This window comes from Neophocaena asiaeorientalis, unplaced genomic scaffold (genome assembly GCF_003031525.2).
Source record: "Neophocaena asiaeorientalis asiaeorientalis breed wild unplaced genomic scaffold, Neophocaena_asiaeorientalis_V1.1 scaffold170, whole genome shotgun sequence".
Classification (NCBI taxonomy): domain Eukaryota; kingdom Metazoa; phylum Chordata; class Mammalia; order Artiodactyla; family Phocoenidae; genus Neophocaena; species Neophocaena asiaeorientalis.
In genome coordinates, this window is record NW_020172463.1 from 3,321,146 (window position 1) to 3,329,776 (window position 8,631).

Consider the following 8,631-nt stretch of genomic DNA (forward strand, 5'->3'; position numbering starts at 1 on the left):
GAACCTGCGTCCCTTGCATCGGCAGGCGGACTCTCAACCACTGCGCCACCAGGGAAGCCCTGGCAGGTGGATTCTTAACCGCTGCGCCACCAGGGAAGCCCACGTCCATCTTTCATAGTGTAACTAGCAGGAGGCAAATAACGGGCTGGAATAGTAAAATTGAGGCACCATGGTATGTCTTAAATTGCACTACTGTCTAATGCTTACCTTGCTTGTTATTGCTTATTTATTTATTCATGAGGAGCCAAATACTTGAATGAGTGTTTTCTTTGGAGAGTGGATATCAGGTGAAGTCCTTTTTTCTTTAAGTGAATTAACTCAACATTCTGTAACCAAAATAATATTTAGGTATTAGTTGGTGATTTAATCGAATACCCGAATAACAAGGATTTTCCAAACTTCACTCATTCAGATTCTCACCTTCTTGGTATTTGCTGACTACTATTTTTACTATTATTTACTTATCATTTTCTTACATACATTACAATGAAGATGCCAATTAATTTTTAATGTGTCTGTCCATGCCCTACCTAACGTCATTTTACGTGCAATCATGGGGACACAAACCACATTTTGGGAAACACTATAATTATGTTTTAAAAAAAGAAAAAAGAGGACAAGTTCCTGGTTGAAATATTACATGTTTCTTTTACATTCAGCCGTTCCTCACAGACAAATTATCGCCCTGGTAGCAGCAAGACTTTGACAGAGTTGCTACAGCTAGTCTTTCAATATTCAGTAACCGTATTTAATAATGAAAACAAGACAGATTATCCCTTGTTACATGTGACAGGCATGATGAAATAAGAATTATCACAGCTATTTACTACTTTTAAAAGAAGAAATTAATAGGAAATGAAACTGCTCAATGCAATACTTTAGAAACGTTGATCAACAGCACCTCATAAAAGTGTCCATTGGAAATGCCTGAAATAATTCTTCCCAAATGCATTTACTTTAATGTTACTTGTAGGATATAAAACTTTTACCCTTTTACTATGTGCAAAATTTCCCAGTATTTTATTAAAAGTGATTCCATAATCTACTGGGCTTGGCATGGAAATAATTTTATCCTGCTTTTCTGACGTTGGCTTACTTAATCAATGTGAGAGTGAGAAAAGGGCTAGTTAGTAACCCAGTTAGTGACATCTTATTAGATAATGAGGCATCATGATCTAACTTTCATAGGAAACACGGACAGTGACCTTACTGAAAGTATGGTGAATAATAAAAGTAATATTCAGCAAATTTCTATATTTTGACAAAGGAAGCCAAAAGCAACTGAAAAGATTAAAAATATATGAGGGGCTTCCTTGGTGGTGCAGTGGTTGAGAGTCCGCCTGCCGATGCAGGGGACACGGGTTCGTGCCCCGGTCCGGGAAGATCCCACATGCCGCGGAGCGGCTGGGCTCGTGAGCCATGGCCGCTGAGCCTGCGCGTCCGGAGCCTGTGCTCCGCAACAGGAGAGGCCACAACAGTGAGAGGCCCGTGTACCGCAAAAAAAAAATATATATATATATATGAGCATATAACTTGTTAAAAATGTGGCTAAAACCTATATAAGTGTACATTTTTAAGCATTAATTTTTATTCATTCAACAAAAATTAACTGGACACAGTATATGTTAGACAATTTTCTAGATTCTGGGGTTAGAGCAGTGAACAAGAGATCAGAAAAAAAAAACCTCAGTCTTGCAAGGATTACATTCTATTGCATGGAAACATACAATAAAATAACTAAGTAAATAAAAATAAAGCAGGGTAAAAGTTAGGGATACAGGGAAGAAGTAAGCATTGTGATTTTTAAAAGGGTGATCAGGGAATCCTTGCTAAGATGACCACGTCGAGCGAAAATTTTAAGGGCGTGAGGGGTGAGCCTTGAATATCTGGAGGAACAGCATTCCTGGAAATGGAAATAACACGTGCAGATTTCTTGAGACAGGTGTGTACCAGGGATATTTGAGCGACAGCCAAGAAATCTAGAAAAGCTGGAACAAAGTGAGCAGTAGGAAGAAAATAGGAGACAAAGACAGAACATTAAGGGAGAAAGACCACACAAACCTCTTAAAATACCGTAAGGATTTTGCTTTTACTCTGATGAGACAGGATGCCTGGAAAGTTTTGAGAAGAAGAGAGAAATAATCTGACACTGCTTTAAGAGTGTCACTCTGGTTGCTGTGTTTAGATGAATATCGGATAAGGGTGACAGCAGAAAGGCCAGTTAGAAGGCTATTTCAATAATCTAGGTGAGAAACCCTTTTGTTTGGACCAAGGTGCTAGGCAGTAAAGTAGTCAGAGTGTAAATATGTTCTGAAGGTAAAACCAAGAGGATTTGCTAATTAGTTGAATATAATGTAGAAAAACGAGAAAAGTTAAGTATGACTCCAAGGTTTTTGGCCTAAGAAACTAAAGTTCCCATTAACTGAAATGGCAAAGATTTTGGAAGAATCAATCATGTTTGGTTGGAGAAAATGAATTCAGTTTTGGACATGCTAAATTTAAGATGTCTGTTGGATACCCAAGTAAGAATGTCCAGTCAGCAATTAGATGTAGGAATCTGTAGCTCTAGGGAAGGTGCTAGTTGAAGATATAAATTTAGTACTCGTCATATTTAAATGATATTCAAAGCCATAAACTTGGATAAGATTATCAAAGGTCCAGAAGTTCATAGATGTGAAAAGGAACCAGAAAATAACACTTAAAGAGACAGCCAGTAAGGAAGAAAAGAAACCAGAAGGATGTGTTGTCCCGGAAGATACATTTTAAATGTATTTCAAGGAGGAGGGAGTGAATAATTGGTCAAATTCTGAAAAATAAGATGAAGGCTAAAAATCAACCATTGGATTTATTAATATGGAGAAGTTTTGAGGAGTGTTGAATTTGAAAGTGCAATTAGAGTGGATTTAAGATAGGATAAATCGAAAGGAAGTATAGTTAGCACATATAGGTGACCCTTTTAATGAGCTAACTTCTAAAAAAAGAGCAGAGGAATAGGGTGGTAGCTGGAGGGAGATGGGGAGGTAAGAAAGGTTTGTTTATCTGTTTGGTTTTTAATGGGAGGAATAGTAGCGTATTTGTATGTGAGTGAATGAGTAGAAGGGAAGCAGGGATGATGCAACTGAATTTTAGTAATAGAAAGAAAGGGAGGATTTTGTTACAAATGCTGGTAGGTGAGTAAATGTGGTATGAGAACTTAGGGGATTTCTCTTCTGGTTGCTTCAAATTTCTCAGTGAAATTAAAGAGTAATCAGTTGAGAAAGGGATGTTTGAACAATGAAGAGAGATGAGAAGTTTGGAAAGAGGAATGTGGGAGAGTGAATGAATTGAGGCAATAGAGAATGTACTCCAGGCAGCAATGAGAGCCAACTTAAAGATTTCAGTGAGAAATTTAAGGTGAGGCTGCTTCTCGTGAGGGTGTTTCTTCAGCCATGTTCAGTTGCAAGGGTGTAGGCACCGAGGAGGGGAGAATTAGCTTTGACAGCGCTTATTGGTTTTCCAAGCAAGTGTGATGACAGAAGTTTCCAGAGAATTGGAAAACAACTGCCACAGTATAAATCCTTGGATGTTTTCTTAATCTTCCTCCGGGAAAGAAATTCACTTCTCATATTAGTCCTGTTAACATTCTCGTAACAGGGTCAGAAACCCTGACGGTGATGGAATCAGATCATAGGATGTAAGGTGTATTGAGAGTCTCAGTGGTGGGGACTATGAATGAGCCCTGAGAGGGCCACCTTATGGCCAAGATTGGAGGAGGACAGCCTGGCAGGAGATCCTGAAAGTAACCAGCTTATCATCAGAAACAAGCGCAGATGATAGGAAAGCTGAAAGTAAGTCGGAAAGAAAAGGCAGTGCTGGAGAAATGATGCTAGCTACATTATTTTACTTATGCCCAGCCATACTTAAGACATGAAGAAGAAGTTCAGGTAGTAAGCTATTATATTTTGTGATACTTTGCTCAGAATGTCCTTTGGGTTAAAGAAGCTGTGAATCCATCATACTTCATAGGAGAGACATGACTTTGTAGAGCAATATCTGAAATCAGGCACTTAATTGTGAAATTTCCCGAGTGTCATGGTCACAGTTTCTCAAGTCAGACCAGAATTATTAATTATTAATTAATCGGTGGATTGTTTTGCTGACAAGGCATCTTTTAAACTAAACCAAAAAAACTGTATTTAAAAAATAAGATAATTAAAAACTACTGAAAGAGAGTCAAGAATAGGTTACATTCAGGACCAGCAACTCCTGACGACTGCTTCCAGAACTGATGGTTTCCAGGAAGGTTTAACTGTTGTAATGATGCTAGAATTGCTCTTTGACAACTCTCAATATCAGCTGTTCTGCTGAGATTTTAGGCTCAACTGGGCAACTGTTTAAGCCTTTGCCTTGATGTAGAAAAGTGAAATTCATTCATTTATTCATTCATTTGTGAAATAAATATTTATTGATTACTTACTAAGTAATCAACAACATGCTAGACACTGGAAATATGAAGAAAAATAAAATACAGTTCTGTCCTTCAATGAGTTCACATTCTAGTGACAAAACAAGCACCTAAACAATCATTAAATTACATGGTGGGTGCAAAGATGAAGTTATAACTAATCTTTAAATGCATAGGACATTAAAGATCACAAATAGGACCACCTAATCCAGTCCAAGTGGTCCAAGCAATTTTCCTAGAGGATAATATACTGAAACCGAGCCTTAAAAAATGAATAGGCATTATTGCAACAGAGATGAGGGAGAGAGACACTTCCCTTACACAGACGTCTTATGGAAGGAGTAAATATTTCCAGCAGTGGGAATGTTACCATTGACCTTTGCCACTGGTTGAGAGGTGCCTTAATTTCAAAACACTGAACACAGCCCACAGTCAAAGTCATGCTTTTAGAACAAGAAGAAACCAAAAAAAATGGGAAGTGTAAGAATATATACATACATTTCAATGATTATTTTAGGCTTATTTTAGAATAAACTTCAGTATAGAAGTGACTTTGAGGTTATATGGCTGTGGCAATCTCAATTAAATAGCACAGAATTTATTTTCTGGTTTAAATGAGGTGTGTCTAATCTGTACTCCCATGTTCACTGCAACGTTATTCACAGTAGCCAAGGTACAGAAACAACCTAATGTCCATCAGCAGATGGGTGGATCAAGAAAATATGGTGTGTGTGTTTGTGTGTGTGTGTGTTTGTGTGTGTGTACATATCTACAGTAGAATATTATTCAGCCTTGAAAAAGAAGGAACTCCTGTCATTTGCAACAACAGGGATGAACCTGGAGGGCATTATGCTAAGTGAAATAAGCCAGACAAGAAAAGAAAATTACCACATGATCTCACTTATATGTGGACTCTTTTTTTAAAATATTGAACTCATAGAAACAGAGAGTAGAAAAGTGGTCGGCAGGGGTTGGGGGTGGGGAAATACGGAGAGGTTGGTGAAAAGGTACAAACTTTCGGTTATGAGCAAAGTCTGAGGATGTAATGTATAACATGATGACTATAGTTGATAACAATGCTGTATTGTATGATTAAACTTTGCTAAGATAGTAGAAGTTAAATGTTCTCACACACACACACAAAGAAAGGTAAACATGTGAGGTGATGGGTGTGTTGTTAACTCTTTGGGGGGAATCCTTCCACAGTATGTACGTATGTCAAATCCCCAAATTGTATCCTTTAGATACCTTACAATTTTATTTGTCAGTTATACTTCAATATAGCTGGAAAAAGCCAAACTAAATGCAGACTATCTAGAAAACTCATACCTCAAATAATTTTAACCTTCCAAGAAAATTTTACAGTAAAAAAAATTAAGAAAGCTTATGTTATTGTTGATCAATTCATTCAATGAGAAGATGTATTTTTTGAGAAGGTGTGTGTTTTACAAGCACACATTTTACCCTTCCCTTGTAGTGACTAGCCCTCTGGAATAAATGAGAGTAGTATGGCAGAATGCCCAGAGGCAAAAGATAACAAGTACTTTAAAAAAATGCTTTAAAAAATAACCCCTCATCACCACTTCATCTTCTGCCACTGACACTATACATTTCACGTATGAACTTGGGTACGTTATACCCCATACAGTATACACTAAATATGTCACTGCAAACCTGTTCAGACCTTCACATACACACTCATGGTTCCTTCTGCTGAGTTATCTTCCCTTTCCACACCTTGGGTGACTCAGGATAAATTGTACTAAATCTTGGTTTCTGCTCTTGCATATGTGACAGTGTTTCTTTATAGTCACTAGTTTATACAAACGTTTTGGGAGTTGCAACATTGAAGTTGTTAATTTATTAATTTGTTAATTGTTTTTATTAAAGTTGGCAATTCCAATTGCGTTTAACATATTCAAATAATTGTTCCTGCTTTAAAAGAAAAATTGAAATCTTAATGTACCTTAAAAACTTAACATCTATCAGAAATCATATTAAAGTGTGGTTTCTCCTTGGCGTAAGTGAGATCCTATGGAGCAGTGAGACCCTATTAAGAGGATATCTTCCTGGGAACATATAGGGAAATTAAATTTTTCCAAGATATAAAAAGATATAAGTACCTTACTGGCTACAGAACAACAGCAAAAACTGGCGTTTATTCAACAGCTTCTTGGCTGGTAATAATAGGAATTTAATTCTGGAGAGCATGAGAACATGTAATGATGAAGTAAAATGCCTAGTTATATTAATATCACAATTACTAGAACGAGACTAATTGAATCACTGTGAACAATTACTCCAAAGTATTGTACCAACTCATATTTTTTCACCTTTATTTTGTCTTTGTGGGTACTGTCAATTTTCCCCCACTAGATTATGGGTGGGAGACTCAGGCCCATTGGAAATCCTCAAAAGCCATTGGCTAAAACTAACCAGAATCCAGAGGACAAGGGACAAGGCAGCCCATTGATGCAGCTCATTCATTGAGCCCCAAGCACAGAGCAGAATGGGGAAGGGTGAAGAAGGGTGAAGAGTAGATATGGACTCCCTCAGAGAAGACAGCAGGCACAGTGAGTGGTATGTATGTGTGTGTGTGTGTGTGTGTGTGTGTGTATATATATATATATAATTTCTATATTTATCGTGCATACATATGCATTATATATACACTATGATTTTTATGTATTATTTACTAAGTTTGTTTGGGGTGAGAAAGCTCTTGACTAATCAATTCTGAAATAATGTGTGGCTACGTTTGTAATTTTTCCTTTAAAATGAAAGGAAAGAATGAAATGAATGAAAGCTCTAAGTACATTTTATAGACTTAAGCTAATCTGTCTAGATGATATCTTTTAAAATAATTATTTTGAACTTCCAATAAACTATTTAAGAAGGAAAGATATATGTTGTCCAAGGTAAAATGAAAAGATATTGTTTTCCTGCTCTCTGCTTTGCATGGTTTTGCTTAAATAGAATTAACCTTCGAGTGTCGAATCTATCGGATATTCATTTTTTCCTCGTATTTCTATTGCCCATTGTAACCAGAAAAAAGTTAAAATAGCAAGTGGTTAATTTCAGACCTGGTTACACATAAGATGGTGTGAATTCTTCCTCTCTTCTTTCCTTCCTTTCTTTACTTCTTTCATTCTTTTCTCTTTCTTGCATGTGAAAAACTGAGTTTTCATTAAAGCGATCATAAAAAAACCTACTAAATGTTTTTTTAATATGAGTGTGGAGTACATCTTAGTTCTTACACATATCAGCAAGAAGAAAATGTAAAAGGATCTGTCTTAAAAGTGCCTTTGATCAACTCACCAGATTACCAAGCTTTAAAACAACATTTAAGGTCTTTTTCCCCTTCCTTTATATAATTATAGATTAGGTGTTTAATTTTGACTTCTTATAGTGTGACTGTATAGATTAAATGGTGTTTTGATATTTTAGCAGAATATATGAAATCCTTACAGAAGTGCTAGTCTAAAAGACTGTTGGTTTGTAGTGGTTTTTAAATTCTATCAGATTACATCCTGATCTTGTGTATTACTCTGTCCTTGCCTAATATTAGGGGAAAAATGGCATAATATTATTTTTTGATAATAAGTAGAATAATTACTTGGGAAATGTGTGAAACAGAGCAGCTTTATGTAAATTCCATTTAAACACAAATGGCATTTGACCGTGAACAAACATTCTTTTTTTTTTGGCCTCACTGCATGTGTCACGTGGGATCTTAGTTCCCAGACCAGGGATCGAACCATGACCCCTGCAGTGGAAGCATAGAGTCTTAATCACTGGACCCCCGGGGAAGTCCCAAGTGTTCATTTTTTTTTTTTTTTTTAATAGGCATTTTATTTATTTATTTACTTATTATTTAGTTATTTATTTTTTGCGGTATGCGGGCCTCTGACTGTTGTGGCCTCTCCCGTAGCGGAGTACAGGCTCCGGACGCGCAGGCTCAGCGGCCATGGCTCACGGGCCCAGCCACTCCGCGGCATGTGGGATCCTCCCAGACCGGGGCACGACTTAACCACTGGGCCCCCGGGGAAGTCCCAAGTGTTCATTTTTTTTTTTTTTTATAGGCATTTAATTTATTTATTTACTTATTATTTAGTTATTTATTTTTTGTGGTATGCGGGCCTCTCACTGTTGTGGCCTCTCCCGTAGCGGAGTACAGGCTCCGGACG